This window comes from Zea mays, chromosome 9 (genome assembly GCF_902167145.1).
Source record: "Zea mays cultivar B73 chromosome 9, Zm-B73-REFERENCE-NAM-5.0, whole genome shotgun sequence".
NCBI lineage: Eukaryota > Viridiplantae > Streptophyta > Magnoliopsida > Poales > Poaceae > Zea > Zea mays.
Genome location: NC_050104.1, coordinates 100,810,339 through 100,820,652, shown reverse-complemented (window position 1 = coordinate 100,820,652; position 10,314 = coordinate 100,810,339). Strand labels below are relative to the sequence as shown.

The following is a 10,314-nucleotide window of genomic DNA, read 5'->3' as shown; positions in this document are numbered from 1 at the left end:
GTAAACATTGCATCCCAAAAAACATCATGACGATATGTATATAAAACAAGTACATTAGTAGCTTCACTTGCATAATAATTTCAATAACAACCACATCAAGAAACCAATATTAAATAGAAGTAACATTTCATATCAAGCATTACGTCGTTAACGACATACCCCATCATACCATAAAGGGATTTGGAGTAAGGAAATTCTAGTCATCTATACAATAAAATACTAATATGAAAGATATATGAACCCATACCCTTCCTATATGTGCAAGTGTGTCAAATTTATCTTCAAATTGCGTAGAATCTAAAGCCTATCCTCTGATACCAACTGTAACACTCCGGGTTCCACAAACAACCCGGAATGCTACTGAACTACACTTCCGACGTCCATATATAAAATTTCGGCAGCATCCCCTTTGCAAGATTGCATAAAAGAGGGGGCAACAGAGTATAAACATATATCAGGACTAAAACATACTAAGTATTATTAATCAGCTAGCAAGGAAAGATAAACATATGACCTGAACTGAATTAACCAGTGCGCACGACCATATAAAGAAAACAAACTTCCTTTGACAATAAGTTTCTAATTAAATCATGGCTGCGCCTGGGCAGCGTTATTGTGAGAGTAAAAGTGGACGTGCCGCTACTCCCCTCATTCCCAACATGTATCAAGTACCTGCACTGAGTAATGCAAGAGTGAGATGACACATCTCAGCAAGTAAAATAATATCAAACAGTTTAACCACATAAGAACATTGTTTTACCACCACTTGATTCCACAACCTTCTTATTACGAAGGTGCAACACGCATACAACATACAACACACCTAATTACCACACCTCGCAGGTAGAAACCACAATAGTAACATAGTAATGTCACACTTCATATATTCCTCATGAGTGCAAATGTCTACAAATGCAAGGATGACATCTGCCTTCATACCACTAAGGATATGAAGCCGCATCGTACCCCTCCTCGGGCAACGTACGATGCTAAAAATGTACCGGTACGGTCGGACCATAAGATCACGACATAACTTCAAAATGCAAGATGGATGATGCGATGTGCATGTCATGCCTACAACACTTCATATAACATGATTCAAAAAGATACTTCAACTTCATCCAAGATGGGAATCAACCACATATATCATTACCAAATTATGATCATCCACAATATTAGACAATTGAGAATTAATACTTCCAAACAAATAAACTTCATCATAGAATTCAATGATTAACATAATTAAAACTTATGCATACTCAATGACAGGGAATAGGATGCAAACCAAACGGTAGCAACCACCACTGTATTTACTTGCCTTTACCGGAAGTTCGGGCAAATCACTAAGTACGATCCGGAAGTCCACCACCTGTTTTTGACACCCAACTTAGTGCACCAATTTCACATAATCAGGCTCATAAGTGACGCTGCACCTACACAGAAACTCAAACCCCGCCGCGGGTTACATCTCTCCCTACACCCACCAAACTGCAGCGGCGCTGCTTAATAATTTCATAACTTTAAAATTTTGACAGCAGCGGTAACAAACAAAAACTCCAGAGGCATCTACATAAAATTCCCCATAAGTTTTGTATACAATTTATAATTAAATTCCAATATCTAATTAGCCCAAAACAGTCCACAAGATGAACCCTGTAATCTGTTTTTCTTTGTCTTTTGGACAGCGACATACCCAGATTCAAACAGCGATATCTTTTAAAATATAATTCCAAATCAAGCGCATAAGTACTCATTGGAAAGATAAGACAAATCTCTACATGATTATCATACTGGTTAACACTAATTACCCACGAAAAATTCCCAGAAACTGCTAATACCACTGCTGTTCACCCACCTGAAAAATCTGTTTTTTTACAGTAACATAACCGGATTCAAACAACGATATCTCCTAAATTATAACTCTGAATCGAGCGCATAAGTACTTGTTGGAAAGATAACATAAAGCCCTACATGATTCTCATACTGATTAACACTAATTACTCCCGAAAAATCCCCAGAAACTGCTAATACTGCTGCTGTTCATCCCCCTGAAAATCTGTTTTTTTGGACAGCCACCTACCCGGTTTCAAACGGTGATAACTTTTAATTTATAACTCCAAATTGAGCGCATAAATACTCGTTAGAAAGGTATGCCAAAGTTCTACATGATTCCCAAACTGATTACCCTTAATTCTCCACGAAAAATGCCCAGAAATCACTAATCCTGCTGCTGTTCGTCCACCCCTTAAAATTCTGGACAGCCCTTCTACCAAATCGCACACGCAACATCTAAACAATTGGATTGCCACATAAAATGAACAAGAGATAAACACAAAAATAACCTTGGGTTCTCCCCCTTTTCTTCCTCCCTTCCTCCCTCCACCAAAAACCGTTGAAGATTTGCACCACGCGACGGAGATCCGAGCGGCAACGAATGGCACCATGGGAGGAGGAGATGGGGGGGAGGCGGCTAGGGTTTGATGTGTGGCTGCAAGTGCTTGAGAAAGGAGGAGATGGGAGGGGGCGGCCAAGAGGGTAGGGGAATGGGGGGGCCGGCTGCACAAAGAATGGGGGGTTAGGGGGAGGGCGGCTAGGGTTATGGGGGTTAGTGGGCCGAAACAAGATTTGCGGCCCAACACGCCCACGCGACGGCTCCCGACCCCGATGCAAGCGCCTAACCAAAGAAATTCTACTGCCCTACTGGTGAATGTTTTTCCTCAAATTCCAAATTCTCAAAACGCAACCACCGAAAGAGAGAAAAAAACAAAAAGAATACCCTCCAACTTCTCTTCTTTGCAAACTGGGTGTCACACTTCTGATGGTGGTGGTAGTAGTAGTGGTCTTGTGATAGCGGTGATGGTGAGTTTGAGAAGGCGTACCTGAGGAGTGTAGGACCATGTTCACGGGAACGGGACACCAAGGCGCGGTTGATGCGTGAGCAATGTATTATGTTGCTCTCATTGGAGGAGTATAATACGACACACGATTAGTGAAATGCATAACTGTGGGAATGATCTTCACCGGAGGGTGTATTGTATCTTCGGTATTATTTGTGAACTATGAAACTGTGACATGTAATGTATTTGAACCGCTAAATATTGTTATTGGACTAGTGATAACACTTGTGACATTTTTTGTTTAATTGTCGTGACCTCAATCTACTTTTTTGCAAAAAAACAAGAGGGTCAGTTTTCCCAACTCTATTCTTAGTTTATCAGTCTAGAACCGATTAATCGATTGTATCAGTTGATAAATCGATGACAAACTAAGCCAATTCAAAAACTGGTTTGGATTCGAATTTGGTGGGTTTTTACCTGTTTATGTCGATTATTCATAATTAATCAGATTGGGGGCACACCGATTAGGTGAACCATGGCTGCGGCCAACGCACCGCATTGACCGGTACGCACACGTGGACGATGGCCCCCACCTAGCGTGTCACCACATGATAATGTTTTTTCGGAAAAATAAACAAAATATGTCACAACTCCTGTTGAGTGTCTAAACTGGGGTACCTAAAGTGAAACCAACATATAATTTATATTATTACATCCTCCATTATAATTTATAATTTGTTTGCCTTTGTGCCTAAGTTTGAACAGCTTGTTTTATTCAAAAATTTTATAATTATTATTAATTTGTATAGTGATGTTGTTTAGCATAAAATATATTTTAATTATATCTTTATTTTTTTTCTAAAAAATTGAATAAGACGAACATGTGAAACTTGATAAAAAAAATTAAATAAATTATAATTGTAACGAAAGGAGTACATTATATTACAGAGTAGATTATATTGCTACTGTTGACCGATGACTGTACCTACTCCTTTATCAATGAACATAAACGGATAAATGAAAACACAACAGTAAGTTAAATAAATTTTACCATCAATAAAATTTACATAATTTATTGATATAGCCTTAGCCTCTGGCTTATGCAGTTAAACATACAAAAAATAGCTAATTTTTGTTAGTAGCCGATAAAAATTATCAATTTTCGTCGGCTTACCCTATCCAACGAAAATATGTACTAACTATTAAGGGGTAGTGTAGACTGCCCCCGCCTGCGAATCCCACCCGCCGCTCCGCCTCCCCCGCCGCGAAACCAACCATCACCCGCATGCCCTCGCGAAACCAGCCATCGCCCGCCGCTCCTCAAGCTCCGCGATGCCATGCTTCAAGCACCGCGGATCCCGCGCCTCCCCCGCAGCGAATCCCACCGGCACGCCCGCCCGCGCCTCAAGCACCACGAATCCCGCGCCTCCCCCGCCGCGGAACCTGCCTCCACCCGCACCCCGCCTGCGGAGCCGCTCCTCAATCTCCCGCGAATCGACCGCCGCTCCTCTAGCTCCGCGAACCGCCCACCCACCGCAATCCGTTTGCCTTTTTTCACCACCAAACCCGCCCCTCCCCCGGCATCGCAGCTTCTCTCGCCTCCTAAGACGCATCCCTCGCCCCCATCACAGCCGCGGGCTCGCGCAAGCATCGCCCCTCCCCCTCCACGGCATCGCAGTCGTGGGCGTCCTCACGCTTCTCTCGCCCGGCCCTGTCCTGACACGCTGGCACCCGCTCGAGGCACCCGCAGGAACGCCATCCATCTGGGTTCAAGAGGGCCGCCGCCCCGTTATTGTCCTCATCACCGGCGCCACCAGTAAGTCCTCGCTCCCCTTCGGTACTCTCTCTCGTCCCCCTCATGCAAATATGGTCCGACTCGGTGAGACCGAGATGGATGGTCTCCTTCTTGGAACGTGCAAACTTCCTAGCATCTGGCTTTGTCATCATCGTAATGGAGAATCACGCTAAATAGAATAATCTGTACTAACTATTAAGGGGGCAGTGTAGACTGCCCCCGCCTGCGAATCCCACCCGCCGCTCCGCCTCCCCCGCCGTGAAACCAGCCATCACCCGCACGCCCTCGCGAAACCAGCCATCGCTCGCCGCTCCTCAAGCTCCGCGACGCCGCGCTTCAAGCACCGCGAATCCCGCGCCTCCCCCGCGGCGAATCCCACCCGCACGACCGCCCGCACCTCAAGCACCACGAATCCCGCGCCTCCCCCACCGCGGAACCTGCCTCCACCCGCATCCCGCCTGTGGAGCCGCTCCTCAATCTCCCGCAAATCGCCCGCCGCTCCTCCAGCTCCGCGAACCGCCCGCCCGTCGCAATCCGTTTGCCTTTTTTCGCCGCCAAACCCGCCCCTCCCCCGGCATCGCAGCTTCTCTCGCCTCGTAAGACGCATCCCTCGCCCCCATCACAGCCGCGGGCTCGCGCAAGCATCGCCCCTCCCCCTCCACGGCATTGCAGTCGTGGGCGTCCTCCCGCTTCTCTCGCCCGGCCCTGTCCCAACGCGCTGGCACCCGCCTGAGGCACCCGTAGGAACACCGTCCATCTGGGTTCAAGAGGGCTGCCGCCCCGTTATCATCCTCATCACCGGCGCCACCAGTAAGTCTGCGCTCCCCTTCGGTGCTCTCTCTCGTCCCCCTCATGCAAATATGGTTTGACTTGGTGAGACCAAGATGGATGGTCTCCTTCTTGGCACGTGCAAACTTCCTAGCATCTAGCTTTGTCATCATCGTAATGGAGAATCGGGCTAAACAGAATAATCCCAGTTATGATGGAGGGCTTACTGAAGGTCTGATCCTCGCAGGCATGCGGCTGGACTCACTGTTTGTAGCCAGTGGATGGTAGAAAGTGTGTTGCGGCGTTATGACATCTTATTCATCGAATACTCAATGTCATGAATGCTTCTTTTTTATGTTGTCTTTTGAGGGCCTTTTCTAATTCATCTTTGTGCCAGGTGCTGCGAACTATTCAGCCTTCCCCATGCTCCTAGAATAACTCGTGACACCTCTAATAACTCAGCTTTGGGATAGGAGATCGAGTGTTGTAAAGCAGGTTCAGTCAATCATAGTTTCATGTTTGCAATTCAACTTTCTTTCATTGTTGGAGGAAAGAGAATTCTTCCTGCATAATTACATGTACTGCAATCTGATTGCAAATCAACAAATTTGCGATGATAGTACCTTTTTAGATTTGTTTCACCAGAAAACAGACACATCGTGCACATGCTAAATATTCTACTAAATAGAAAATGCCATATTTCATCCTTTTCTAGGCACTTTCTAAAATGTAATTTTGTATTTGGATACTAATAAGCATGCCATTTATTAAACTTCCTATCAAAAGAGCTACTACGCTACTTTGAGCCATACGCGGTGCTGCCTATCAAAAGAGCTACTGCGCAAAGCTCCTGGAGCAGGAAAGGCTCGACGAACTTGTAGGTGTGCTTCGACCATTCGGTGAAGGAGCCGTGTCATCTTGGGAGACAGCAATATGGCTGATGAGATCTTGTGGTCCCACAAATATTTTGTAGTTTCCACAAATACATAATAAAGTGGCATATTGCCTAAGTGTTAAGATATTATAATACACAAATTAATCTTCACCATCATTCATATTATTCAGAGCAATTACAACTTTTGTTTTTCTCTTCATTCACTTGAACACAACAGAAGTCTATAAATTGCATAAATATACGTTAGATGACACAAGTTTTCTCCAATTGCAGATTGGTGACCCAGTTGAAGCATGATACGAGGAGTCGACTGAAAGGGGTTCCTTTGTAGATCAACTAGTCTACTGCATCAACAGTTTCAAGGAGGCTGCTTTGTCCAATGACCAAAAGTTTGGCCATATCGACATATCTGAGAAACAGAAGGTAGGTCAAGAGTGACATTTATTAATTCTTCAGTTTCAGTAGCATTAGACTAGCCGAGCCATGCTCATGGGCAGGGGTGGACATGATTGATTTGTTCCCTGTTATGGTTGTCATGCCCTGTGATTTATTGCCAAGCATGTGTAGTAGAAGAGGTAAATCTTACTTGTAGTTTCTAATTTGTTCTATTGCACACAAGTCATCAATGAGTGTTCTGAAGCAGAGAACTGGTTGAGAGAGAGGAAGTAGTATCAGGACAGAACCATTGCCAACAGTTTACTGCATCAACATTTTTCTACTGGTCTACTGCATCAACATTTTTCTACTGCATCAATTTGAACCAACTTCTTTTGAAAACTAATTGCTAGTTTAGCTCATGCACCAGCACCTCTTTGGGATGCTTATGTTTGCCATTTGTTTTTGCAGTTAAGGCAAAATTGTAAACTACCGCTGAAATGGCATTGAATATTGAACAAACAGAACCATCACCAAATTGCAAGAACATTAATTGTACAACTGTAGAATGAGGTGTGAGTTCTGGATGCTCTATTAATAAAGTTGCAAATCTTGTGTTAATGAAGTTGGTTATTACCTAGGATTTAACAAGAAATACATAAAAGTTCTAATGAAAAAATGCTAATATAGCTTCGGTGGATTAAACATCTGTAATGTTCAGAAATAACTATTATGGTAAACTTATTAAAACCTTCTAAGAACACAGATAGACAGACCATATGGTCAATGCTAACTTTTTATTCTTGTAGGTGTCTAATTCTTGGAAAGAAACAGACTATTCAACTCAATGGTGTTATGAAAACTATATACAGGTCTTTACCTGCTCGTACAAATTATCGTCTGGGTTGATTTCTTGGGGTGAAAAAGTTCTTGTTATCTGTTTATTTGATCAATCAGTAAACTATCCACTTTTGTTATTTATCTTTTGTATTTTCTCGTAAGGTATATTTGTACATAAGAAATGGAAAATGTTGGGGATGACTTAGATATTCACATGTAAACAAAGTTGGAGACCTCACCTGCCGTTAGTGCATTTATTGAAATTTGTTTTTGTCCCTTGAGAAAAAAAGTTGCTTTAATGCTTGTCCATTGCGTGTAATCTAAAATTCAACACCTTGCCCAAATTTGTCCATTTTAAAAATAATAAGCACATTAAAGAAAATGTCTACATTATTAAAGGGCATATAACAATCTATGAAAGGAAATCTAACTGAGTATGAGAGGATTATGAAAGATGTAGAGCCTGTTTGGTTCGTAGCTAACTGCGTCACATTTTGCCTAAGGTTAGTCGCTCGAATTAAAGAACTAACCTTATGCAGAAAAGTTTGGCAAAGTGTGACAAGTTAGACAGCGAACCAAACAGGTCTGTAGAGCGCAGGGCAAAGGGTTGTAATATGTACTTATATTACTCTAGAATAGCCTATTCTAGGAGTGATTGAACCCTTGTATTTCTTATCGTGTACCCGTGTGTATTGTGGTGCTGTTGTAACCTTAATAATGGTTTTACTTTGACAATGTGTAGTAGTTAACGTCATAATCTTTGGTTTAGGTTACGTCACCTGATTGTATGGGATTTATATGTGTTGAAGTGTATAAGTAGATTGCTGATCTTCTCTCAAAAGCTTATGTTTTGGGTTGAATTTGTTAGTGTGCCACTCTAACACCATGATCTGATGTGATGCTTAGTGTTTCCTTCAACTTAAAACAAGTAAAACAAAGACTCCCTGTCCCTGAACTACCAATTCTATTGAAACCCATTTTTCCTACTATCATCTAGGAGAACAGATCTATAGGCAATAACCATTGGATGGGGAAAGTTAATTTTGTAGAGTATATCTTCTTAATATTTTCCTTACAGATTAGTTTCTATGTTTTGTGCACTTTCTTTCTGCTATAATTCCTTAAACATTACCATCCTTTTTTGTGATGGTTTCTGATTTTCATATAGGCCTTGATATTATTGCTTGGAATGGTGGAGCACCAAGTGATATTTTTTATGCTCGAGTATTTAAGAAGGTTTTGAGCATATTTATTACTGCTGCAATTTTGAAGTTGGGTCAAGGTTTTGACACTCACATCATTCCCTCCATCTCCTCGTTTACATATAGTTCGTAAAGCATTTCGTCTGATGAGACTTTTAGAGTTCTTTTATTATAATATACTGCCATTGATTGTTGACAGAGTGCATGCCTTCTATTTTTAGGTATGGTGCATAAAAAAAGTAGGAACCACAATTCGATTGCGATGATGCTCAGGGTGCATGCGCTCTGCGTGCTTTGATCTGCTTTGCTCTGAATGTCCATAGCCCTTGTGCTCCTTATTAAAAATTATATATTGACTCTTTAAAATAGTTTGTGCGATATTGATAATGTTTGTCACACGAATTATGTATATTATAGTGAATAGATGGTGAGAGACTATGTACGAGGCATGCAAATTAACAAGACTCATACAAGCGCGTAACAGTGTGCTGATGGGGCACAAGGGTAACACATGCTCAGGTCTTAACATGTTTGGCTTCCCGAGCAAACTTTCTCCAGACCCCAAGGAAATATAAGATCCAATCAAATATGTGTCTATGCGCATCTCAGCGTACTCTCGTTGCAACGCACGGGCACACACCTAATTAGGTAAGAAATTATGAAGTTAATTTTGTCGGATTACTCACAGAAACCACGTAAATTAGACTCCTTATTTGTATGGACTATGGCTAACCGGTGAAAAGTACCCTGGTTAATTTTCGTTGGCTATGAAAATTATTAATTCTCATTCGTCACCATGAAAATTATTAATCTTTGTCAGATGACCAACGGTAATTTCTGTCGGTTGTCTTCTAGCCTACTAGAACTAACCATTTATATAAACTTTTTAAAATTTCAAAAAAAATATTGGCCGGCAAAAAATGGTTTTTTGGTGAGATACGACGGCGTTGAAAATGGAAATTTCTTGGAAAAATAGTGTTTCAAAACTAACCCTATTTTTCAAGAGATTTCTATTTTTCTAAAGAAAATCAATTCATTTTCTTTAAAAAATAAAAATACCTTGAAAAATATGAAATTTCTAAACTAGCCCTTAAAAATTAAAAAAATTGTTCTATATATTGTCATGTCATGTCACAGCTCCTGCTAGTTGCAGCTACTTGCAGCACTGCTTTGCTCATCCACCGGGTAAAGCGGGGATTTGCTACTTGCAGGACTGCGTGTTCAAGATTTGCTACTTTCTTTGCGACCGACTCTGACACTGTGTTCAAGATTTGCTACTTTCTTTGCGACCGACTCTGACACTGTGTTCAAGATTAGCCACTTTGATGATTTAACTTAAGGCCTGGTTCCTTCCACGCGTATGTCATGAGATCGATCACGTATCGGCAGCATTTCCTACTCTATATATTTAAGACTCGTTTGAATGCGTTAGAGTCAGGGCTAATTTTTACTCTCTGCTTTCCGTATTTGACAATTTAGTGACTAAAATGTAATAAAATAAAGTGACTAAAAATTGGTCCATATAAATTAAATATCTCCTTAATAATTAGCAGCTACAATCACATGTAGGTATCTAAACAGTCTACAGGGTGTTTAGTTTTT

At 41.7% G+C, this 10,314-nt stretch overlaps 1 long non-coding RNA gene across 1 annotated transcript; it reads left to right on the top strand.

Annotated features, from left to right (window-relative positions):
* Positions 1–4,470: 4,470 nt before the first annotated feature.
* On the top strand, positions 4,471–9,148 carry LOC103638742 (uncharacterized). The gene is made up of 4 exons (XR_559000.2): positions 4,471–4,653; positions 6,569–6,718; positions 8,679–8,792; positions 8,934–9,148. It is a non-coding gene; the product is annotated as an uncharacterized lncRNA (long non-coding RNA).
* Positions 9,149–10,314: the final 1,166 nt, after the last annotated feature.